General features: G+C 36.2%; 1 protein-coding gene and 1 pseudogene across 2 annotated transcripts in view; one reads left to right on the top strand and one right to left on the bottom strand.

Moving 5' to 3' along the window:
- IL1RAPL2 (interleukin 1 receptor accessory protein like 2) overlaps positions 1 to 27,458 on the top strand; it is a gene marked incomplete at its 3' end in the record, with an annotated part of 1,526,880 nt that overhangs the window by 1,409,518 nt on the left and 89,904 nt on the right. The gene's annotated exons all lie outside the window — the stretch shown is intronic.
- Positions 5,333 to 6,245, bottom strand: LOC311615235 (small ribosomal subunit protein eS1-like; annotated as a pseudogene). Its single transcript has one exon. The product of its transcript is annotated as a small ribosomal subunit protein eS1-like (transcript).

The following is a 27,458-nucleotide window of genomic DNA, read 5'->3' as shown; positions in this document are numbered from 1 at the left end:
TCTAAATAATATATTGTCAAAAGAAGACAGAAGGAAGTCCAAGAGACACATGAAAATATGCTCAAAGTCACTAATTATCCAAGAGATGCAAATCAAAACAACAATGTGGTTCCATCTCACACCTGTCAGAATGGCCATCATCAACAAATCAACAAACAATAAGTGTTGGTGAGGTTGGGGAGAAAAAGGAACACCCATGCACTGCAGGTCGGAATGCAGACTGGTGCAACCACTGTGGAGAACAGCATGGAGTTTCCTAAAAAAAATGAAAATGGAACTCCCATTTGATCCAGTAATCCGACTCCTAGGAATATATACCAAGAAACTAGAAACACCAATCAGAAAGGATATGTGCACCCCTATGTTCATAGAAGCACAATTTACAATAGCTAGGATTTGGAAACTGCCTAGATGCCCATCAGCAGATGATTGGATCAATAAACCATGGTACCTCTACACAAATGGAATACTATGCTGCCATAAAAAAGAAGGAATTCTTATCATTTGCAGCAACCTGGATGGAATTGGAGAACATCATGCTGAGTGAAATAAGCCAGTCAATGAAAGAAAAACACCACATGACCTCACTCATTTATGGATAATAAAGAACATTATAAACTGATGAACAAAAAGATAGATACAGAGCTGGCACCAGTTTGACTCAGTGGATAGAGCTTCGGCCTGAGGACTGAAAGATCCCGGGTTCGATTCCGGTCAAGGGCATGTACCTTGGTTACGGGCACATCCCCAGTAGGAGGTGTGCAAGGGGCATCTGGTCGATCATTCTCTCTCATTGATGTTTCTAACTTTCTATCCCTCTCTCTTCCTCTCTGTGAAAAATCAATAAAATATATTTTTTTAAAAAAGATAGATACAGAGACAGTAAAGCAACAAACACACTGTCAAATTACAGAGGGAGGCTAGGGAGATATGGGGGAGATAAGAGATTAACCGAAGGACTTTTATGAATGCATTTAAGCAAAACCAATGGACGAAAACTGGGGGGGTGGGGGGAAGGTAGGTATGTGAGTGGAGGGGGCAATGGAAAGATATGTACACATATAATACCTTAAAGAAATAAAAAATAAAAAATAAAATATGGTGGAACGTAAAAAAATAAAAAAATTAAGATAGATAGATAGATAGATAGATTGATAGATAGATAGATACAATTCAGTCCATAGCACATCACACATACACACAGAACTCCTAACTTCAATTCTAAAATTTCAGCCAAGGATCAACAGTAAACACAGAAGCATATAACTCTCTGTTCTACATAAAAAACTATTCAACTATCTGTGGATAAAAATACTTAACTAACACCCTGGTTCAGTTTGTTGGAGCGCCATCCTATACACCAAAAGGTGGCAGGTGCAATTCCCTATCAGGGAACATACCCAGGTTGTGGGTTCTATCTCCACTCGGGACCTGTGCTGCAGGAGGCAACTGATCAATGTTTCTCACATAGATGTCTTTCACTCTTTCTCTCTCCACCTTCCAGTCTCTAAAAATAAAATAAACAAAGAAAGAAACAAACAAACAATTCAAAATAGACCATCATTAAATATTAACAAACTAAATTCTTTCACCAGACAAGCACAAGATCTATAGACAACTCTTAATTTACAGAAATTGCCAAATGATCAAACCATAAAATCAAATTTCCAATAAAAATCTAATAAAATTCATTCTCTGTTGTCATTTACCTATTAAATGATAGATATCTATAACAAAGCAAGTCCATCTATACTAATAAAAGTGTAATATGCTAATTAGTCTGGCTCAACTGGACATCTTACGGTCATACTGCCTTCCTTCCAGACAAAGCCATAGTGGCGGGGGCCAAGTCAGAGGCTGTTAGGGGCAATCAGGCTGGAAGGCACTTAAGCAGTTAGTGATTCTGGATTGCAAGAGGGATGTCCCCTGAGGGGTCCTGGATTGGAAAGGGTGTAGGCTGGGCTAAGGGACCCCCCATGCATGAATTTCATGCATTGGGCCTCTAGTATTGAATAAAATAGTATTTATATGAATTTCAAATGGAGACAAGAGTGGCTTTTCCATGAGGGTGAAGGGAAAGAAATCAATTGAACCTCTACTAGGAAGAAAAAAATTACAAAAAGTAAAATATACCTCAGAGAAAATGAATAGGGCTAGAAGACAGCCCACAAATTTTTTACTGAAACATAGATTTTTCACTGAAACACAGTATTTTTTCTACAAATACAAATAATTGAGAACTGTTTTGTTTCTAATGCATCCTATAATTAGTTTTATTGGGAATGTTACAAATTATAATTCTAACATGGTTTTGTTCCAGATATGAGAGTTCACACACTCGCATAGAATGTGATGGTAACAATCACCACTATTACTACTCACCATCACTGTCACAAACATCATCATAATAATTAGTCCTTTCATAAATGTGTGCATACTTGTAAGCACTTTAAATAAATGAAGTAGATACTAATATTATCCCCGTTTTACAGATGAAGAAACTAAGACCCAGAAAATTGACATAATATGTCTATGGTGGCAGAACTAGAAAGTGCTAGTAGGTAAGTCGCTGAGATGTGAGCTACTAATTTGAAGATTCTCACTTGAATTTTATTAAGTTGTTTTATATAGTCTGCAAAATCTAAAAACTAAACATTGCTGAAAACACAATGATAATTCATTATTTCAGTTCATTGAAAAATTATTGAGTGCTACTATATCACAGTTGCTGTGCTAAGTGATGCAAAAATATAATGAGGTTCAGGACATGCTAACCCAAACTATGGCACCTTGGCATATTGAATATTTTAACTTGAAGGAATTTGAAAAAAATGGCAGAAGCCAGAAAATAACTTTGACCTCCTCCACCCCTTGCTTTTCTTCCCTGAAATAGGTCATAAAACCCTTCTGTGAGAGATGTCCTTACTATATACCTTGAGGAAAGGAGTGCCCTTATCTCCAAAGTCAAAGGGTCACCTAGCAAAATCTGAACAGACTGGGCCTTGATAGGTTTCTCCCAGTTTATTACACTTACCTCGTACACCTTAGTCTACCATATTTCTACATGACTGCCCACTCTTCATCAAACCTATCATAAAAAATACACAGGTCTAACCATTTCTTTGGGTCTTAGTTTTCTTACGATGTCTCCCATGTCACATAAAAATTATATTAAATTGGTATTTTTTTCTCCTCTTAATCTGTCTTTGTCAGTGTATTTTCAAGCCCAGTTAGGGACCCTACAAGGGTTGAGGAAAACATTGTCCTTCCCTAAAATATACAAGTGAAGCAATATCCATGGTATTGGCAGGAAGACAGACATGGACTCAAACAATTAGAAAGCAATATGCAGTAGCAGAAAATAGCAGTTCTCTGATGCAATAACTCATATTTCAAATAGTGAGTGAAATCGAATTAGAAAAGGTGGAATAAATGGTCATGGGTGAGATTGGGTAGGGCCTTGAGTACCATGAGAAATAACTGACTTTATGGAAAAGGTATTGAAAAGCCAGTAAATCTGGATACAGACCAATGGATGCATCAGTTGTCTGGTGAGGGGCAGGGGTATAACCCTCAAAATTTAGTGGACTATTTATTTGCTCAGGATTCTGTGCATTAGCAATTTGGCCTGTGCTCAACTGGGCTTTCTTCCTTTCCATTTCTCCTATAGCAATTTATATTTCTTTTCACTTCTTACCTCAATAACTATTTCTAACTACTTTCAGTGGATTAAAAAAGACAACAAATTATTTAAAGTTCTTCCCATCAAAAGATGAATTATATTTCCTTATTCTTGCATCTGGACTGGATTTGTCACTTTCTTTGACCAACAAAATGGAGCAAAAGTGACATTGTAAAACTTTCTGAGCAAGGTTTCTGGAGGCCTTGTTGCTTCTGCTTATATTTATTCTCTCGCTATTCAGAGATTGTTATATATATGTGTATTCTATTGCTGCTGTAATAATAAATTACCACAAACTTCGTGGATTAATATAATACAAATGTATAATATAGTTCTGAACGTCAGAAGTGCAAAATCAGTCTCACTGACTTAAGGGGATAGTCTGTTTTCTTATGTTTTCAAGTTTCTATAAACCACATGCATTCCTTGGCTCATGGTCCCTTTCTTCAACTTCAAAGGTAGTAGTGCAACATCTTCAAATTTATCTCCAACTCTCACCTCTGCTTCTGTAATTACATCCATTTTACTGACAGATCCTCTTGCCTCCTTCTTCTACCCTGTTTCCCCGAAAATAAGACAGTGTCTTATATTAATTTTTGCTCCCAAAGATGCACTAGGTCTTATTTTCAGGGGATGTCTTCTTTTTCCATGAAGAAGAATATGGTACACATTTATTGTTAAATGAAAATAAAGGAAATTTATTACCTGTATATGGTACGGTAGTACGGTAGTTGTCAACACAAACCAGACAAACTGTGAATCCTACAGTATCAAAAATTTACTCATTTATTCAATGACAATCATGTCATCATCTTCTGGAACATCATCATAACAATCCAATTCCTGAATTTCCTGGTGAATTTCTTGTGACTCCATTTCTTTCAGAATCAATGGACCAAATCTCTCATGTTTAGCCTGGGGGGGGGGGCTTATTTTCGAGGGGATGCCTTCTATTTCACTCAGAAGGAAACCTGTGAGTAGGTCTTATTTTCGGAGGGTGTCTTATTTTTGAGGAAACATGGTAAAAGCCCTTGTGATTAGATTGGGTCCATCTGGGCAATCCAGGATAATCTACTCATTACAAGATCCTTAATTCAATCATATCTGCAAGGTCTGTTTTGACACTTAAGGTAATAAAAATACAGGTTCTGCAGATAAGATCAGGCACATTTGGGGGTATTATTCTTCCTATCATACCATGTAAAGAAATTTTATCCTCAAAGATAAAAAGTCACAGGCATAGTGAGGCCCCAAAAACAGCTAGTACAAATCATTAGATGTCTGGAGGAGGACCTAGAAAAAATCTGCAGAACAGCCCAGATATTTCTAAATGCCACCTTCTAGGATAAAATCATATCCCCTCATTGAGAACCACTTAAATTGGTAGATTAGGAGAGCATTTCAGTTTCTGCAACAGGAAATATCACAAATTAATATATGCTTAGGGAAAACAATCATGGCAAACATCTAGAGAACAAAATGGAAGGGGGAAAGAATTGAAGACAAAGCAGCCTAACCAGAGGATATGGCAATGGTCTCAGTATAAGTTCCAGAAGTAGCTGCTATATTGGAAAGAGCATTAAACTTAGAGACAGGACACATGGGTTATATTGCAATATCTGCCAACAATGTGTATTCTTGGACAAGTCATTTATTTATTTATTTATTTATTTATTTATTTATTTATTTATTTTTTATTTTTTTTAATCACAAATAGGTTTTTTTATTTGTCACCATTAAATGTCTGAATTTTAAACAGATTCTTGGACTGGAGGCTCATATCCATCAGCTCGTTCAACTTTAGCACCTGTCTCATCCCCAGTAGCTTTTCCAGAACTGCTACCTCACCATGAAGCTCCATTAGTTTTCCCAATTCAAACTTGGGCTTCTTCAGCATTTTGACTTTTCTAACAAAGACATCATGGAGCGGATAGATAGATTGGCAAGCCTTTTCTATGTCTTTTCCAATGCTGTCTGGAATCAATTTATTGACCACTTCTTTCAAGTCATTTGTCTGTACCTCTCGGGTCATGATTTTCATCATTTTCTTTCGGATTTGTCGAACCTGCTGATGCTGAGCATAGGAGGTCTTCCGAATCTGATTGTTGCGTTTTTTAGTAAAACCAAACCAGAAGAGACGAAGCAAATAACCATCGGTAGTCTTGACATCGACATGAGCTTCAATCATGGTCTGCCACTTCTTGACCATGGAGCACATTTTGTCCCGGGTAAGATCCATGCCATGGAAATTAGTCAGGCAGTTTTTGCCCTGAACATCCTCAGTGATTAGCTTGAATTTTCTAAATGCAACTTCATCATTCTGCAGATCAGCCAGGCTCACTTCAAAATAACGACCCTTCAGACCATCAGATGCAATTTTGGTTCCTTGAGTTCTCGTAACCAGTATTTTCCCAATATTTCTTATATTGAACATAGCTGGTGCTTTCACATCATACCAATCTTTCTTAGAAAATGGATCAACCACTTTCTTCTTGGCTCCCTTCTTGCCACCTTTCCTAAGGCGCTTATTCTTGCCCACCGCCATGGTGCTGCTCAGAGAGCCAAAAGGCTGGACAAGTCATTTAAAATGTTGTGCCCTCTGTTTCTCATCTTCAGAGACATGATGAACTCAAAGTTCCCTTCTGAGCTCCATATATTCCAAATCTATTATAAACAAACTAGAGGCCCAGTGCACAAAAATCGTGCACTCAGAGGATCCTTCAGCCCAGTCTGCACCCTCTCACAGTGTGGGAGTCCTCGAGGAATGCCACACTGATGGCTTAGGCCTGATCCCTGTGGAGTGGGCCTAAACTGTCGGTCAAATATCCTTAGTGCTGTCATGGAGGCTGGAGAGGTACTTGCCACCACTGCTGTGCTCACCAGCTGTGAGCCAGGTGCCATGACATTTTTATCCTCTCTTCAATGAGCACCAGGGGGCAGCTCCTGCGTTGAGCATCTACCCCCTGGTGGTCAGTGTACATCATGGCAACTGGTCATTCCACCATTTGGTCTATTTGCATATTAACCTTTTATTATATAGGATATTTGAATGTGTCATTAACTTTAATTGCATCAACTCTTCTCCATATATCTTTCAAAAGAATCTTGGTAAGGTATCAAATATACATATGACTTCACTTTATAAACATAAACAGCATGACCTCATTTCTCAGATTAAATTGGGTGATAAGGCAAGTCAAAAATACCAAAGTATCTGAATTATGAAATGCATTTTAAAGAAAGACATGTAGATGTATTAATTTCAATTACATGAAATACTTAGAACATAGATGTTGAAGTATTGCCTGGGAGAGGTATTTTGGAATCTAGTTTAATTAATTATTTTAGCATTTAACGGAAAGTATACTAAGTGTAAGACACTGCAATAGGCTTCACAGGGGTTACACAAAAAATGGATTATGTATGGGGCCTGCTAAGAAGCTTATCGGTGTCAATGATATTCACAACTCTAATACAGAGTAGAATGTAATACATTCCAGACAAGCTATGTGAAAGTCTCATAAACATCAATAAGCTGATGTTCAAATTGCTTAATATTGTAGAACACAGCTTAATTCCAGGTTTAAAATAATCAGTTAAACTTTAAAATTCAACACAACTTTGTTTCAGTTGATAAAAATATCTGAGTAATAAAAAATACATGGCAAACAATTATTCACCAATTCAATTAAGATGCCTGAGTAATATATAACTTAATTGTCATAGTTTCACACATAAACTTACCTCATTTGCCAGTGGTGCCTTAACAATAGATAAGTGTCATTAGCAAATAGTAAATTGCTTATATGTAAATGTTTTAAAAACTTGAAATCATTTTTTAAAGTTTTTGATACGTTACTTAAAATATTTTATCTATGCTATTTTGTTTCCTGATTTAGCAATCTTTGCTCAAAATTAGTAGTGTCTACATATATCACATAGACACAGACAACAGTGTGATGATAGAGGGAAAGGGTAGTAGATGGAAATAGGCAAGGGGAGGGGAATGGATATGAAAAGATACTTTGCTTCAGGCAATGGGCCTATGATGCAGTGTGCAGATGATGTTTTATTTAATTGTACTCTTTTAAAAATATATTTTTATTTATTTCAGAGAGTAAGGGAGAGGGAGAGAGAAATGGAAACATCAATGATGAGAATCATTGATCAGCTAGCTGCCTCCTACACACCTCCTACTGGGGATCAACCTGCAACCCGATCATGTGCCCTTGACCAGAATCAAACCCAGGACCCTTCAGTCGACAGGGTGATGCTCTATCCACTGAGTCAAACCAGCTAGGTCTTGAATTGTGCTCTTGAAACCTGTATAGTTTTATGAACCAATATCGCCCCAATAAGTTCAATTAAAAAATGAAAAATTAGCAAATTATCACTGTTTCTACAATAATGTTAAAGTTTTAATATATATCATATTATTATGTGCAAGTTTTATAAGAACACTTTTCCTGTTGAGTTTTTTTCTGTTATTTTCATTTTTATCCTCTCTTCAAAGTATCAACTGAACTATGTACATGGTAGATACATTACTTTGGTAAATAGTTGTCCTGACCTGCGGGGCAACAACAGGGGCACGCAGGAACCACCTAAGAGAATGAACAAACAAGGAACGCGAAAGAATGGGGGCAAGACAAGGTTCTGATCAAGCCCCGAATTTTATTCTCTGAAATGGCTGTACTATACAGCAGAAACAAAGGGGGGGCAGGGCCGCCCATGCAGAGGGGTCCCTGGCAGTGTCCATGGAGGGGGATCAGGAAGGGGAAGTTGCAAAGATGTTAACATTCCAAGGTGCAACATTCCAAGGCTGGGCTATCTAGGGGGGAGGATCAGGAAGGGGAAGTGGCAGGAAGATGCTAAGCTGCAGGTTAATCTTTATCTTCTGGCCGAGCCCTCAGGGCACCGCATAACTTCTGCTAGAAGGAACTTAATTCTGTTTCCTTAAGACTGAGTTGCTTGCCTCAACTCTGCTGGCTCCCAACATCTCCTCCCTTTGTCTTAATTGAGGGTGGGCCTTAACCGATTGGGGGAGTAGTGACCTGGTTCCTCCCGTGGGCTTCCCATGCCTACCAGTGTTAGTGGCTCTTGGTATCTTTTGGGGAGGAGAGGCAGAGCCGATTGGATTTGTATTGATACCAACCTCTATGCAAACCAGGTATGCTCACAGGGAAATCCAGAGGGGGTCGAAATTTTCCCGTGACCTTCCCTTGGGAAGAGGGGAACGGAAAATTTTTTGGACCTTCCCTTGCAATGCTTTGCTCTGCACCCATATCGGTACCCATACCTTTCTCCTTGGTGAGGAGTAGGTAAGCATTCCTCTGGTCATCATGCTGTCCCCACAGGGAGGGAGCGATGGTAAAGTTCATAATCTTGCTCATGGTCAGCTACGGCTAAACGGTGGTAATGTACCTGGATGGGTTTGGCCAAGATGCTGTCAATATGTTGTTTTACAAAATCTATTAACCTCCGAAAAGCCCAGGGGCCAAAGGATAGGATTAATAAGAAACCTATGAGGGGGCCCAGGATGGGGAGAAGGTAGGGGAGGAGTCCGTTTAGTCCGCTCCAGAGAGGGTTCTCGAACAGTTCTTTCCGCCGCTTTCTTGTCTCGGTCGATTCCGGCCTTGTTGGCGTAGAAACAGCAACGTTCCTGTAGGGCTAAGCATATCCCTCCCTGCTCTGCTCTGAGTAAGTCTAACCTCCTTTTTTGTAGAACAACTTCAGCTAAGGAGTAAATTTGGTCTTGGAGATCATTAATGGTACTAGAGAGGGCTTGGACATCATTGATTACTTAATTAGATAACTTAGTATAAGAATGTACAGCCACTCCTAGCCCCGCATTATTACTGAATCTGATAAAACTCTTTCCTGGTTTATGCTTCCTTCTACCTAGCTGACTGGTGGAGGCTATTGTACAGGAGGCCTGATGCCTTTCGCCTGCTGTACGATCTTCTGTATCACAATTTAAAAAAGTTTTAAAGTATAAAAAGTATGACTGAGCTTCTCTTGAGGTGACACATAATATCTGTCTCCTCCTTTTTTGTTTTTAAAATGATCTTAAGAGTACGAATGGCTCTTTTCTACCACTGAGTGACATTTATTTTACCAGATTTGATTAGGTTTAAGTCCTGGGGGATTTATTCCTAAGGTTGGTATAGGAAGTTGGATAATATTTTGAGGACATTGTTTCTAATAAAATATGGAAATTGTCATTCTCAAAAAACATTTTATAGACTGAAAATTAAATGAAAAGTTCCTCTGAATTAATGTGCCTTATAATAGCTGTTTTAATAATTTTTGCTATATTTACCATATAAGTACTATTACTATAGATTGATGTGCTTCATAGTAAAATCTGTTAAGGCATAAATAAGAGCTTGTATTTCTATTGAAATATAAGAGGTTTGAAGGACCTTTGCTCCTCTGCTGTAGTATATCTAGCCTTTCTAGAACTGGATCTATCTGTAAAAATGGTTAATACCTGAGATAAAAAATTTCTTTTACTGTGGTAGTTAATACTATTCCCTGTGTTAGATATAAATTAAGCGCCTAAGCCAGGGTTCCCGGTAGAATATAGAAGGGTGTGTACACCGACCTTCCTTGCCCTTGGTCCTGGGCAACCTGTAGCAATGCACAGGTGCTGACTGCTATCATGGCAAGTCATTTAAAAATAAAGCAAATTTACTTTTGAATTCATAAGCCACAAATGTTGCCTTGCCTTTAGTTTGATTAAAATGTAGGCGGCTATATATAGTTAGGATTCAATTATTTATAAAACATTGGCTTCTCCTGTAACTTAATTTATATGACATTGATTATATTGTAAAAGCTAATTTATAAAGTAACTTAAGTAGGTATTTTTAGTTTAAAAAAAATAATGGCAAAGATTTTATTGGTCTGATCCAAAAGCATGGCTTTTGTCTTTCTTGAAATTCTATTGCTGTTGAAAAATTTGGCTATATTTAAGAAATATATTGTTTTTGCCTTTCTTACAGGCGAAAACCTTCATAATATTTAATATATACATATTAATTTTTATTTGATAAGGCTTTCCATGTAATTTCAAGTATATTAGATCTGTTTTAAAAAGTTTTCCTATAAGAAGAGAGAATAAATTTCTTGTATTACTCCGGGCCCTTGGGGCTTTCCTAGAATCATCTCTGTTAAGGCCTTGAAATTTTAACATGGAAAAAACCATCAAATAAATATCTACATCTTAAAGATATCAATTAGATTTAGACTAGTATTTGTATAGAAAAAATTTTTGGTGGAGATCACAGAATTAATCCTCTTTTTAATTAGATCAATAACAAGCAATTTATTTTGAATTTCTAATTATTAGAGGGAATATAATATTTTATTTTCTTAAAAATAAGTTCTTATGCTTCAAGTACCTAATCATTACAACTCTATAATTTCTCCTAATTTAATTTGAACTTTGAATTTTTAAAGCTGGCAAGTCAAATATATTTAGTAGTTCTTAGATTAATAACACTTTATGTTAATCAGCTTAACAATAACCCACAACCTTCGGACCAACTAACACTTTATATTTCTAAGAAAAATACAAGACATAATCAATTAATAGATTCAATTCTGTCCTCTAGGTTTTTTATGAGGCAAATTTGAACTTTAATTTTTATTTGCCAGTGGTTCTGGGAAACTAGGTTTTGTTTATTCGACTGTAAATTATCACATTCTTTAAGACGGCTACTGGCAGGACACTATCTTAACTGTCTGCTGGGGGAAGGGCCTTTACCCTTTCCTCCCTCAACAAAGGATGGAGCCAGTTATCTGGACTTCTTAGATCTTTAAAGTATTTACTTTGGATAAATTATATGACAGAGACAAATTTACTTATTTTCTTGAAGGCCTTAAAAGTTAACTTTTTAATAAGGTTCACTAGCATTTTGAAAACTATTCTTTATTATGGAAATGCGAATTTTGTTGCTGGAATTAGCTTGAATTTCTTTCAAGAAGATTTTTTCGCTGCTTTTCTCAGGAAAAAGAATCAGTTCTGGGTTTTTCATTTCTGTAGCTCTTGTAAAGAGTTAAGGCTAGTTCAAGACTTATCTGATATCCGAAATCGGACCTGCGCGCATTTAGTCTTATACTAGCTTTTTCTTTACACGTGTACAGATATCCCAGACTCATTTCTAAATTTTTTAAAACTTTTTTATGGCAAGAAAGGAAATTTTTAATTTAATATACTAGGAGAGCGGGCTTCTACATTGGATCACCTCATGTCTCTCCCTTCCCCCACATTATGCTTACTTCAGGGGAAGCATCAGCAACAGATCTGGCTGAATTTCTTTTCATGCTTAAAAGATAGACAGATCTCAAATTTTTTTTTTCTTTTTGGCTTTTTGAAATAATAATTAATACCCAATTTGGTCAAGATTTGCATTTCCCTGTAAGTTTTCTTATAATTTTTAAACAAGGCATTAAGTCAGAGGTAGTTTCAGCAGTGGAGTTCCACTTATTATAGATTTTAAATTTCATACATATACTAAGATTCTAATTTCAACAAAAAACATTATTTTGTGATCACATAGACTTCAACATTCACTCTAAAGAGCACTTTCATTTCTAAGATCCTTTTTTTCTAGCCTTAATTCCTCGTGCCTGAGGGGACTCCCTGAGTCCTTTTTCTAAGATTCTTTTTTCTTAACCCTTACTCCTCGCGTTCTGAGGGAAATCTTGACACCGTCAAGGAACATTTCATGACAACTCAAGGAATTCCCCATTATTGGTCGATTGGATGGTTCTCAAAGAGATTCCTTCTCCACGTAAGCCTCCGGGACGTATAAACCCCGTGCCGGGTCAGCTTGAATTTTCTCGTCAACCCAGGAATTCAGGCGGAATTACTCTCTTTTCGACTCTACCCTTTACTCCCTTGCTTGCGTGAAACAGTCGGTAGGTATAATCCGCCTACACGGATCCTCACAGACAGGGAGACCCCGTTTGCCCTCCTCAGGCGCGCAGGTCTCCCCATGGTTGAGTCTGTGAGGTGGACGACTTTTTGTTCAAGGCAAGCTCAAGGTTTTAAGAGTAGATCTAATTGGAGAGAATTCTCGCCAAGAAAACCGGGAGACGGTACTAGTTCAAGTGATTCGGAGTTCTCACAGCCGAAAGTGGGTACCTTTCCCCAGATTGGCAAGTGAGTGCTTATTAGTGGACAGGAAGGAACCAACCGAGAAAAGCCAATAATGACAATCGAGCAAAAAAGGGGTGAAATGTTCTGAAATCTTGTTTGAAAACATCGTCTACCTACCTTTACTCCGATCTGTCTCACGGCGGGCTGACCGTGGCGATCTAGTGCTGAGTCTTCACTCGCGGGTCCTTGCAGCGACTCTGGGGGGTGCCTGGCCAGGGCTTCTCCAGTAGACGTTCTCGTTGGAGGTCCTCAGTGGCCCCACGTTGGGCGCCATTTTGTCCTGACCTGCAGGGCAACAACAGGGGCACGCAGGAACCACCTAAGAGAATGAACAAACAAGGAACGCGAAAGAATGGGGGCAAGACAAGGTTCTGATCAAGCCCCGAATTTTATTCTCTGAAATGGCTGTATTTATACAGCAGAAACAAAGGGGGGCAGGGCCGCCCATGCAGAGGGGTCCCTGGCAGTGTCCATGGGGGAGGATCAGAAAGGGGAAGTTGCAAAGATGTTAACATTCCAAGGTGCAACATTCCAAGGCTGGGCTATCTAGGGGGGAGGATCAGGAAGGGGAAGTGGCAGGAAGATGCTAAGCTGCAGGTTAATCTTTATCTTCTGGCCAAGCCCTCAGGGCACCGCATAACTTCTGCTAGAAGGAACTTAATTCTATTTCCTTAAGACTGAGTTGCTTGCCTCAACTCTGCTGGCTCCCAACAAATAGTTCCTACTTGAGATAATTTTTAAGGTACATACGCACTCATGTGCACACATGTACACCATAAGGAGACCGTAGCAGAGACCGATGGCCATCATTTAGGGAGAAAACGCCATATCATAAATAAACATATAAAAATACATAGATCACAGTCAAATATAATATCTACAGTGAATATGTGTGTGTGTGGGTGTACATAGGGTGTCCCAAAAATGTATACACACACTTTAAATAATTATAAGGGCAGTGTTTATTAAAATAAATTTCATTTTTAAAATTGAGATATCAGCTGTTAAAGTGTGTATACATTTTTGAGACACCCTGTATTTGTATGTATATGTATGTATAGGCCAAAGAGAAAAAATACAGACAACTGACAACTATTTAGAAATAGTTATGCCATTTGAATGTCTTATATTCCTTCACTTTACCTGTCAAGTTACTGCACTGCTTTTGTTTCCTTATTTAGTAGGCAGGAAAAGAATGGAATTAACAATCAAGTCAGTTTGACTTCTTTAGCTGTCTTTGGTAACAGGGCCAATGAAAAGAACTTCAAACTAATACACACATTATGGTCCTACTATTTATGGATTTCAATAAACTCTGTTTTCCCTGTCCCATCTTTATGAATAACCATGGGTGATTATGTTCAAGCAATTTTAATCTTGAAAAGAAAACATCTGAAATGATGTATACCTTGTAAAATATATAGGAAGGGTGGGAATAAAAATAAGAAAATCTGAAATATAAAGTAGAAAAAGAGAAAATAAGAATGTTCTAATGAAGACTCATGAAGAGAAAGAAGCTGCTAAATATAAGAGGACATCCTAGTTAGACATAGCTCTGAACTCCTGTCTATAAATACATTCAATTTAATAATGTAAACATAGGAAGAAAATTATTTACAGAACTTGGGTGAGCTGACCCCAGGCATTTGTAGATAAGAATGGAAAGATTTGGTGTACCTATTAGGAATAAGGAAATAAATGTGAAATTGTGAATAGACTACTAAAGGAAGACCTAGAAGTTGTGATTGGATCAGGTACTAAAAAAGGAGGTAATAGTGAAAATGTAGCTATGTTCCAGAGCACAATATCTTTGAACAGAAAAGACATAAATGAAACAGGGAATTTAATTTAAAAAAGCATAGCTTCCTTTCCGGTATGAAACCACATCCATCCTTAAACTGAGTGTATTGTCATAAAATCAATGTAAACCTTTTATTTGCATAACACTGTGCTAACTACTACAGAAGATTGGGGGAAGTAACTCCAGATATTTACCCTCAGGTAACTCAATGTCTAATTCTTTTGAAAAATCATGTGCATACAACCAAGGTCTTTGTTGTGTGATTTTTTTAAATTAAATTATTATCTGTGTACATATTTTAACATTGTCCCCCCCTCCCATACATACCCACCCTCTCCAGAGTTTTGTGTCCATTGGTTGTACTTATATGCATGTATATAAGTCCTTCGGTTGTTTGATGATAAAAACAAGATATAGAGATAACAAAAGCATTGGGTCTTTTACTTTACCACCTGTACACCCAGTTTCAGAGGCTACTTGACATTACAAGGTTGAGTATATTTCCTCCAAAAGATGTATTTATGTTTCCTCTGTTTACAAGATGTCTTCTGATCCCACTTCTAGCTAGAAAATTGGACACGTTTCCTCAGTCAGAACTGACATACTTCCTTGCAGATAAGATAGACTGCCTTTTCCATGAGAATATGTGTGGCAGAGTATTGTTATGGCAGAGGGCCAGCTCATGTGCATAAAGTATAATTCACCTTGTCCAGTTTCTTAACCAAATGCATTGGGGGGAAAATATGATTTTCTTTAATTTCTAAGTTAGATAGTTAAGGAAAACCAACTATGAGAATCCACTGAACTTGAGAATTTCATGGTAAAGAGGTTGTTTTCAATCAGGACTTGGCTACAGAGAGTAAGTAAAAGAGGGTGTAGGATATGGCCCAAAGTAAAAGGAAAGGAGATGACAGAAGGCATAAATTGTATGGTTCTAGTAAAACAGAAAAGGGTGTGACAGAAACAATTGTCTTTGAGAATTTTTTTCCAACTAAATCACTACTGGCCTATAGCTTTCCACATTCACACTGTGGAAAATATGAAACAACATAAGGCATCATTCTGGCCCAGGAAACTTGTGAAAATGATCTTTGATAAAGAGTTCTTAGTAATACTATGAAATGTTTGAAGACAGACTAACTGCATATTATTTGGACTTATAGCCCCTCAGTACATAGAAAAACAATTTGCTCATTGTAGATATATGTTCTATATTTGTTGAATGAAGTTTCATATAGTAGAAGAGACCATAAAGACTATGGAAGTTCAAAATATAGGGAAAACACTTTACAGAATTCTAATTATAAGATACTTAAAAAGTAATTAACAGTGTAATTGGGATATTGCAGTGGCTGACAGTATCGGGTGAATAGATTTTGACTTTTTCATTTTGTGCACTATGCACTATTAAATTTTACAAGCTTTCTTTATTTTCATACAAAAAAATCACAGCTTTATAGAGCTTTTATAAAGAAAATAGAAGGGAAAATACATGAAAGATTATAGGACTAGATCCAGGGGACAGAAAGAGTGGTGATGGTTAAGGACACAAGAGAGTTCCCTATGGATTTAGGAGAGAGTTTAGAAAAGAGAGAGAAAAGGTTATTGAACAGCAGCTTTTAGGACTTTGAGTCAATAGAAGAGTAGAGAGAAATTTTAAAAAGCTCTGTTATATTACATAATCATTATACTGTCCTGCACTGTGAGAAACTTTGCTAAAGATGTGAATTAATTGTCAAACAAAAATATACATTACATGGAAGAGTATAGGGAATATCCTTCTTTAGCTTTATCCCATATTAGGTGATCAGAGATTTTTTTATAAAATTAATAAATTGTTTCAACATGGAAGGTGTAAAAAGTTAGTAGTATAAAGTTACAGTAGGGAGGAGGTATTTAAGCTAGCAAGCCAAAGTGGCTAGGAGAGGGCAGAATAGGGAAAAGGAGAGGAATGATGAAGTGGGAAATCTAAATCCAGAAGAGTGGGTGGCTAATGTTGCAAGAGAAGAAAAGTGAGGACACAGAACTTGGGATCACATGGAATGGGAATAAAGTATTGGGGGATGTCCAAGATTCCCAAAGAACACTTCACTGACTTTCAGAATTTGATATCAGGCTGTTCTTGGCATAAGACTGGGGACTTTGCTTCTGACTTTCTCTGTAGGCAACTATAGATCTGTTTCTTTTAATCATCATGCCTTTGAGCAAAAGCATGAAGAAGAAGTGACTTATTGTGTGTCATGATATTTCTAACTGTAATATTTAGCTTCAAATTTATTTATATTTGGTATTCATGTGTTCTGTCTTAAATAATATAATATTTATTTGAACTTATTAAATGAATGGAATGTGAGTGTTCCATTCTCCTTTTCTGAATGCATTAAAATATCACCCTTTCCTTTTTGTATTTATGGACATGGGGAGAGAAAGATTCTATACATAGAACAATGAGAGAGAAAATCCAATACTTAAAAGGTCAAATGACCTTCTGAAATTGGTATTGCCTGAACACAGCCCTCTGTATGATTTGCACAAGCATATGACCATTGAAGTTCTTTCCTTTAATTCTGTTGTCCCTGACTTTATGGAACTTTTCTAAAGATAACACAGAACATTTCTGTTCCTCTTCCCTTTTCTTTCCTCAATCCTCTCTCTTTAAGATGGTTAGGGAAAGGAAAATATTCAACAGGGGACATTTATTATTTCTACCCTGCTTTATTCCAAAATAGATTTGGGGTGTGTTATAAAGACACATTTAATGCTAAAAGAGAAAAACAATATAAAAATGAGAAAAATTGGAAATTTGAGCTAAGCTTTTAAGAGTTAAGTGAGTACTGTTGGGCACAACTGTATGCCTTGCATTATATTAGTCTCTAAGGAAATGAAAGTGAAATATAAAAAATGGCTTCCACTGCTGAAGATTATATATAACATTTAGATGGGAAGATGAAACAGAAATCTGTGAAAAGCCAGTGAGGAAGAGTGATTAGGGTCCTTGGTTATAGAATCAAACAGATGGTTTTAGATCTCTGCTACTTATAATATTTGTGGCTTTGAAGGGGATGTTTAAATTATCTCTGCTTCTTTTTGCTCATTTGTAAAGTGAGAATATAATACCTTTGTGCAATAGGTTTCTGTGAAGATTCAGGCATAGTTTACTTTGTTCTGAAAATTATATGAAATGGAGCACAAATAAATTTTAAATCCCTATCAACATATCCAAATAGGATCCAGAGAAAGAAGAGAAGTCATTGGACATAGGATTCAGGTATAACTTTGTGGTATAGATAACACTTGAGCTAGACATGGAAGGGCGATACTTTAAATAGGCAAAGGAGAAAAGTAAAAACATACCAATCAAGTAGGCAACATAATAGAGAATAACGAATGGTAAGATTCAGGGCATTTGTAGTAAAAAAAAATTAATAGTCCAAAAGAACCCTTAGGGGACTTCAGAATATCAATAGTGTGACATAAATCAGATGAATAATCTATGGATGGCTTTGGATTTCATTTCCTCAACTGAGCATTAAACATTAATATTTCTATTTTCTGATTGATTAAAGGATCCTTATGGGATTATTTGAAACTTTTTAAAAATTTCTTTATTGAGTGAGGTATTACATATGTGTCCATATCCGCCCATTACCCACCCAACCCCCTACTCATGCCCTCACTTCCCTGTTGTCTGTCTATTGGTTAGGTTTATATACATGCATACAAGTCCTTTGGTTAATCTCTCCTCCTTACCCCCACCCTCTCCCACCTTCCCTCTGAAGCTTGATGGTTCGATTGATGTTTACTTTATTTCTGGATAAATGAAGCCTGCAGACTGTCAACATGACTTATAAAATTGAATGGCACATATGTTAAAACCACAACCACATTAAAAAAAAAAGCTTTATTATTGAAAGTATTACAGATGTCCCTTTTTCCCCCATTGATCCTCTCCATTTCACACTCTCCCCTCTCAGGCCTTCATCACACTATTGTCTGTGTCCATGGGATATGCATATATTAATATAAGTTCCCCAGTTACTCTACATCCTCCACCACATTTTTTTATTTTTAAAGTTTCCCACAGCTACAATTTAAATCACACTATTATGCTCAGAAAACACACCATCATTTTCTTCTGTCACTATGTAATATCTGGATCAGTCTTCAGATACACAGAATTTCCATGGTTCTATTGATGTATTTCTCCTCTGGGCTGGTACAGTAGGATTTAATTAGCAAGTCATTCCTAGTACCAGAGGTTGTGATTTTTATTAGTGAAGGATTTGCAAATATTTTTGATCATATAGAAAGAAAGTGAAAAAATTTTATTTCCAATTAGATGTTCTCAAATGACAAAGGTGATCTCATTTAAAGAAAGTAATGGTTACCCTGTATTCTAATTTTACTATTGATACTTTCTTGCCTGGCTACTATAATAGACCTTACTTTACACCTTGACACTTAATTACATAGTGTTTGAAACTAAGTGAATAACTTTGTAAATAAATGAAATAACTTTAAATAAGATTTAGAGCAGGGCCATAAGCCAAATCATACAGATTTAAATAATTTTCAACTGATATCATTACACATGTTGGCTACTCTACAAACCAAGATTTCTAGATCAATAAGGGAATTGTTTTAAGAATGTCATTTAACTTTTTATTCCTCATCAGAGAATGTATTTTCCATTGATTTTTAGGGACAGTGGAAGGGAGGGAGAGAGAAAGGAAGAAAAGGAGAAAAAATCGATGTGAGAAAGACACATCGATTGGTTGCCTTCTGCAAGTGTCCCAGCTGGAACCAAACCTGAAACTCAGGTATTTGCCCTTGAATGAGAATCAAACCCACAACCTTTTGGTGCAACCACCAATTCTCTAACCATAGAGCCATGCTGACCAGGGCAGAATGTCACTTACTTTTTTTTTTTAAAATATATTTTATTGATTTTGTACAGAGAGGAAGGGAGAGAGAGAGAGCTAGAAACATCGATGAGAGAGAGTCATCGATCAGCTGCCTCTTGCACACCCCCTACTGGGGATATGCCCGCAACCAAGGTACATGCCCTTGACCGGAATCGAACCCAGGACCCTTCAGTCCCCAAGCCCACGCTCTATCCATTGAGCCAAACCGGTTTTGGCAGAATGTCACTTACTTTTAACACATTTAAAGAAATTGCCTGCTTTTACTTTCACCTAAAAATTACTGAGAATGATTTACATTTAATTTTGAACTTTAAATTCAATCCAAATGAATTATTTTGCAACCATATCAATGCTTGTATATATACACAAATTGAGATATCAGGAGAGTTTCTTTAACTCTCCTGATATCTCAATTTGCTCAATATAAATTGGATTTACTAGTACAATAAGTAAATACCCAAGGTCCTTCTATTTACCATAAGGAGCTTTGAGAAATCCATTTCTCAGGCTTAGATATAGAAATCACTGAGTCAAGTAAAGCAGGGCCATAAGCCAAGATCAGCAGAGCCAACATAATCAGCCAGGGGCCAGTGAGGCAAAGAGGAACTAAGGTTCAAAGCAAGGTACAGTCCATAAGCAATCCACTTTGCAGTAAATAGTCAAAAGTTAAGGATACACAGGAATTGTGACTATAGGGATAGCAGGCACACATAATCAAATACAAAACTCTAGGGTCAATGGACCTCGTAGCTAAAGCTAATATCTGCCAGAGGCAGAGAGGTTTACATCTCTTCCTTTTACAAAGAGAACCAGTGACTGGTTGGTACTCCATGGCCAGGAATTCAAATGAAGTAATTCTACCCACCTGGAAAATCCTACAATTCACTATTTTTGGTAGACCAGCTACTTGAAACATGAGAATGTCAGATGTGAAAGGGTCCTTCTGTCTCCTAGTTAACTTGTAAATTTTTAGAAGTAGCTGATGTTATTTGGGGGAATTATATTGTCAAAAAATCACAGCAATTTAGTGGGAAGGCTGGGTCTATACTTTTAGTGTCCTGACCCAAGTACTCTGTCTATGACTTGTGTCTGCCTTGCATACATCTGGTGCCCTTGAATGGAAGATATGACTGAGAAGGCCAGTATCTTAGGACAATAAGCCAGCCCATTGGAGATGAAAGAGGAAAAAATAAGTGAGGATTATGGGCATGATATATAGTCATGGGAGTTGTGATTATTCACTTTTTAAAAAAATTTCTCAGGTAAGTTTCTTTATTGCTGACATAGTATATATCTATATCTATATCTATATCTATATCTATATCTATATCTATATCTATCTATCTATCTATCTCTATCTAGCTATATCTATATCATCTATATCTATATCTATCTATATCTATCTATATCTATATATCTATATCTATATCTATATATATATCTATATCTATATCTATATCTATATCTATCATCTATCTATATATAAAAATATCTGGTTCTTTTAAGGTTGTCTAAGAGCAATGGCATGGATTTTAGATGCATACATAACCTCTTTGGGCTACTGAAGACTTATGGCACACACCATTTAGTGATTAGAGTAATGACAAACATGACATTTATTAATATCTGAAAACAACATCATACTATGGTTGACCTTTGAACAATGCTTAGAGTAAACATTCCCCACATAGTCAAAAATCCACATATAACTTTTGATTTTCCTAAAACTTAATTACTTAATACCCTAGTGTTGACCATAATACTAATTGATAGTATAATAGTTGACTTAACACATATTTTATATGATTTATTTATATTACATACTGTATTCTTACAGTAAAGTAACTTAGAGAAAAGAAAATGTTATTAGGAAAATAATTTCATAAGGAGAAATATACTTACAGTATTTATTGGATAAAATCCATGTTTGACTCACACAGTTCAAACACATGTTGTTTAAGGGTCTATTGTAATTTATTTTGTGTATTATCCTTCACCTCTTCGTCTTTCCCCTCCCAGATTTTAATTTCCTGAAGACAAGTATATATATATATTTTACTTTAAACAGACCATTGAGCTGTAAATTCCACATCATATAATTCACCAATGTAATAGCGCTATTCAATAGCTTTTTATAAATTTATATATTCTTAAACACCAGAGAGACAAACCACCAAAAACTCTGGCTTTGAAAACAAACAGGGCTCATGCTCATAAGACCCAAAAAACTGTCGCAAACTAACAAGTGTCTCTTAAAGGGTTCCTGTGATTACTAACTTTACCATCACAGAAGCGGCCATTTGAAAATATCCCAGATTTTATGTGAAATAAATTAATTTCCTAATCTGAAAGTGTCAGCTGGAGGAGTAAGAGCCTGCTGGAATACTCTCTGGGGAAAACCATTGGTGGGAATTATTTATGCACTGTCCCTTTGCTATGCCACAGAGAGCCAGTATCTACCATATGGAAGCTTTTATATGCATCTGCTTTTTATGTCTGGCGCCTTGATTTTTGCAGCTGTTACCCAAGAGATGTTCCTTATTCACATGGCTCTGGAGGCCAATGAAGCTATGGTTCCTGGGTTCCTTGTAAAAATAACTAGAGAGGCAATTATTGGCACTGCACAGATAGCATACTGAAACACAGCCTCAGTCTTTCTGTGAAAAGAGGCCTACTTGTTTGTCCTGGAGCTTTGCGCTAAGGGGCAGCTTCTGGTTTGGCACATTTTCAGAGGCTCACAAATGTGCTTTCAAATAACATAGCCTTCTGGAAACCATGTTTGCATTATCCCTCTGCTTCTCTACAGCATATTGGTATTTTCAAAAAGAGCTTATATATATATATATCTGCAGCTCCTGTTTTGGCAGCTATCTCTTGAGGATACCTCCACGTCATCTGGTTCTGGTGGCAGGCAGAGCATAAGCTTATAGTCCCACAGAACTGTATATATTTGCATACTTTAAAAGCTGCAATCCAGAGAGTTTGGCATTCAATTAGTATGAATCTAAGTGCTGACTGAGATATATCTCTTTGGGACATTGATAGGTCTTGGTACACTGTCAACTACTGGCAGCTATTAAAAACATATTAGGTTGCTTAGATAACCATAAATGTTTGAGAGACAACCAAGAGCTAGGGCTAGATAAAAAGATATGGTTTAGCTCCTACATTAATCCACTTCTTCAAAACTGGGAGAGGTATCTATTTCATCTAATATATAGAAATCAACAAATGAGTCAAATAAAGAAATAAAAAATATGTTCCAAACAAAAGACAAAAGCTAAGAAAGAAAAAAAACTTAATGAAACAGATATAGGTCATTTAACTGGTAAAGAGTTCAAAGTAGTCCTCATAAAAAGGCTGACCAAACTTGGGACAAAAATGGATAATCACAGTGAGAATATAATATATATATATATATATATATATATATATATATATATATATATATATATATGAAAGTACCAAATATAATACATAGAGGTGAAAAATACAATAATTAAGCCTTAGCCAGTGTGTCTCACTTGATTGGAGCATCAGTCCATACATTGAAATGTCATAGGTTCAATTCCTGATCAGCACACATACTCAGGTTGTGGGTTTGATTCCTGGTCAGGGTGCAACTGATTTATGCTTCTCTCATCTCTCTCTCTTTCTTTCTCCCTCCATTTCTCTCTCTCTCTAAATATCAGTGAACATGTCCTCAGATGAGGATTAAAAAAAGAATACAATAACTAGACTGAAAAGTATACTATAAGTGTTTAACAGCAGACTAGATGAAACAGAAGAAAGAATAAGTAAACTCTAAGACTGTGGAACTCAAACAAATCAGAACAGCAGAAAAAGAATGAAAAAGTTAAAAAAAATAATTTACAGGACTTATGGCACAACATGAAGCATATTGATATTCATGTAATAGAGATCCCATAAGGAGAACAGAGAGATAAAAACACAGAAAACTTATATGAATAAATAATGGCTGAAGGTATTCCAAGATGGCTGCAGAGTAGTTGGAAGTTACATTCACATGGTCCAAGACAAAAACTGGATTTACAGCTAAATTATACAGCAAACAACCTGTATACCCAACTGAAGACTAGCTGAACTGAAATGCTATAACCAAGGATTTTGAAAAGAAGTCACACAGAGACTTGGAAGAAGAGCAGAAATACTGAAAGGGCTAGCCCATGCATATAAGTGTGGCAGTAGAGGCTGAGAAGCTAGAGGGATATTATGGCTGCAAAACCAACTTCCCCCAGGAACATGGGGCCTCAACTCCACACAAGTATCCCAAACAGAGAGTAACAGAAATGAGAAGAGGAGCCTGTATCAGATTTGGTGGTAAAAATAGTGGAGATTCAGTCTGCCTGGGAGACCAAGACACAACCTTCCAAGGGACGAACAATCCTATCGTTACAACACCAGCCTGTGGAGTTCATTACCTAGTCTTTGACTACTGGTGAGGCCACTCTGCCATAATTGCATCCTGTGGAGTGGTCTGCTAGTTGCACTCAGCAATGAGTTTGGGGCCCTCTTTTCATGGGGAGGCTTTTTTCAGAGATTCAAACGGTGACTAAATTGTGTACATTTGATAAAAAGGCTGGTCTCCCTGACCTGGATCACATAGCCATTGGACCTATCCCCACCTATTGACTTCAGTGGCATAAGGGCACCACAGTGTGAAGCAGATCTGGAACTTTTTGAGCCATCTCCCAGGGAAACTTTTGTCCAGGAACCAGACAAGAAGGTGTGGGTGGTGTGGCTACATCAAGAGTGGGGAGCAGCCCACAATGGTTATAAGGGTGCTCAAGAACCTTAGGGAAAAATGGGTGATCTCAGTGTGAACTTAAATGAAGAGATAGTAAGCATTGAGAGTTACACTGAAACCATAAAAAAGAAGCAGTAAAAAATTCAGAATACAGTATCTAAACTGAAGAATATACTAGAAGGAAACAATAGCAGGTAAGATAAAGTAGACGATTGAATCAATGATTTAGAGCAGTGTTTTTCAACCTTTTTTGGGCAAAGGCACACTTGTTTCATGAAAAAAATCACGAGGCACACCACCATTAGAAAATGTTAAAAAATTTAACTCTGTGCCTACATTGACTATATATAAAGTAATTCTCTTGAATAGGAATCAAATAAACACAAAGAAAGTATTTTATAATTACTTTATTATGAAATATTAAGTAAACAAAATAGTGAAAAATTATAAAATTCTTGTCTTGTCTGCACCTACGGCACACCAGGCAACATCTCGTGGCACACTAGTGTGCCGCGGAACAGCGGTTGAAAAACGCTGATTTAGAGGACAAGATAACAGTAAGCACCCAAGCAGCACATTAAAAAGAGAATTTTTAAAAATGAGGAAAATTGAAAATATCTCTAGGGCATCAAGTATAATACAATTCACATGCTAGGGGTACCATAAAAACAACAGATTGACAAAAGGATAGAGAACCTGTTTGAAGAAATAATGGCTAAAAACTTTCTTAACCCAGTAAAAAAAAAAAAAGTGACAAGCTCAGGAAGCACAGAGAATTCCAATCAAGATGAACTCAAAGAGACTAACACCAAGACACATCATAATTGAAATGGCAAAAGTTAAAGAGAGAATCTTAAGAGTAGCAAGAGAGAAACAGTTAACTACAAGAGAGTTCCCATAAGGCTGACAGTTGGTTTCTCAACAGAAACACTTCTGGCCAAAAGGAAATGGTATGAAATATTTATAGTCATGAAAAGCAAAGATCAAAACTAAGACTACTCTATATAGAAATGTTATCACTTAAAATTGAAGGCAAAAGAAAGAGCTTCCCAGATGAAAAAAGGCAAATGGAGTTCATTACCACCAAACCAATATTTCAAGAGATGTTAAAGGGCTTTCTTTAAAAGAAGAAATATGTAGAGAGATGAACATAGGTATAAAGAATAAAATGGCAATAAATAAGTACCTATCAACAATAACCTTAAAAGTAAACAGATTAAATATTCCAATAAAAGGACTGAGAGTAGTAATATGGATAAGAAAACATGACCCATATATATAATATATCCCCCAACATAGCTGATATCTCACTTAATTTGTACCCTATTTCAGGTCTAATTGATCTGAAATAATGGGTGAAGACAGACTAAGCTTTGAACAAAGAAAATTTATCAACTAAAAGCATTTATGGAAATACATAGAAGGTAAATTTTATGCTACAAAATCAGCAGCAGTTGATGAATGGAGGGCTCATAAATGATTCTTAATGTTTGCAATTTCATTGCTTCCCCTTACTAGCAGTGCCTGGACCAGAATAGCCATCTGTTTGAAAACAGGCATTGGCAAAAAGAAAATTATTAATTTCTTTAGATTATTTTAAATTTCAAAAATGAACTATATATTAATAACTACTGACTTTATAATCATTAATGTGTATATATTTTTGGGTTATCCTGTATAAGAGATACACCTCAGAATAAAAATACATACAGACTGAAAGTGAAGGAAAAAATATCCCATGCAAGTGGAAATGAAAAAACAAACAAAAAAACAAAAAAACACCTGGATAGCAATACTTATTATCTGACAAAATAAACTTTAAAACAAAGGCCATAAAAGAGACAACTAATGTCACAAAAGAACACTACAGTGATAGATATAACAAGAGGATTACCCCTTGTAAACATATGTGCACCCAACCAAAGAGCACCTGATATAAAAAGAAAATTTTGATAAGCACTAAAGGAAAAGTTGATAGCAATACAGTCACAGTAGGGGATTTTACACCCCACTGTCATAAATGGAGATCTCTTCCAGGCAAAAGAAAAAAAAATCAACAAGGCAACAGCCACTTTAAAACAACATACATGATCAGATGGATTTAATTGACATTTACAGAACATTTCATCAGAAAACAACAGACTATACATTCTTCTCTAGTTCACATGGAACATTCCAAAACATAGACCACATTTAGTACTCAGAATAAGTCTTTACAAATTCAAGAAGATTTAAATTATATCAAACATCTCAGATCACAAAGGTATGAAACTAGAAGTCAACTACAATAAAAAAAACTTAAAAACATTCAAGTACATGGGAGCTAAATAACATTTTATTAAATAACAAATGAATTAACAATGATATCAAGGAACAAATTAAAAATCCCTGAAAATAAATAAAAATGACCACACAACTATTCAAAAATATATGGGATACAATGAAAGCAGTCCTAAGGGGGAAGTTCATAGCATTGCAGGCCTATCTCAATAAGCAACAAAAATCTCAAGTAAACAATATAAGCTTCACCTAAAAGAACCTGAAAAAGAATAACAAACAAAGATGATAGTAAGTAGAAAAAAGGAAATAATAAAGATCAGAGTGGAAATAAATGATAAGGAGGCTAAAATCAAGACAAAAATCACAGACACCAAGAGCTGATTCTTTAAAAAATAACAAAGATAACAAACCGTTAACCAGATTCAACAAGTAAAAAAAGAGGAATGTTCAAAATAAACAGAATCAGAAGTGAAAGGGGAGAAGTAACAACTGACATTACAAAAATATAAAGGATTGTAAGAATTTTAGTACGATATGCTCAAATCAATGAACATGGTAAGCCACAAAAATGTAGTAAAGAATAAAAATCATATGATCATATCAGTAGATGGAGAAAAAGGATTTCATAAAATCCAGTGCACATGTATGATAAAAACACTCTGCACAGTAGGAATATAGGAATCTTACTTCACATCATAAAGGTCATATAAGACCAATCTATATCCAATATCATTCTCAATGGGTAAAAATTAAAAGTGTTTCCCTTAAGATCAGGAAGAAAATAGGGATGTCTATATTCACAACTGTTATTCAATATAGTACTGGAATTCCTT

The sequence above is a fragment of the Pipistrellus hanaki genome (assembly GCF_964339955.1).
Source record: "Pipistrellus hanaki genome assembly, chromosome: X".
In the NCBI taxonomy this organism is placed as follows: domain Eukaryota; kingdom Metazoa; phylum Chordata; class Mammalia; order Chiroptera; family Vespertilionidae; genus Pipistrellus; species Pipistrellus hanaki.
Note: the sequence above shows the minus strand (reverse complement) of the source record. Positions and strands in the feature narration are given on the sequence as shown.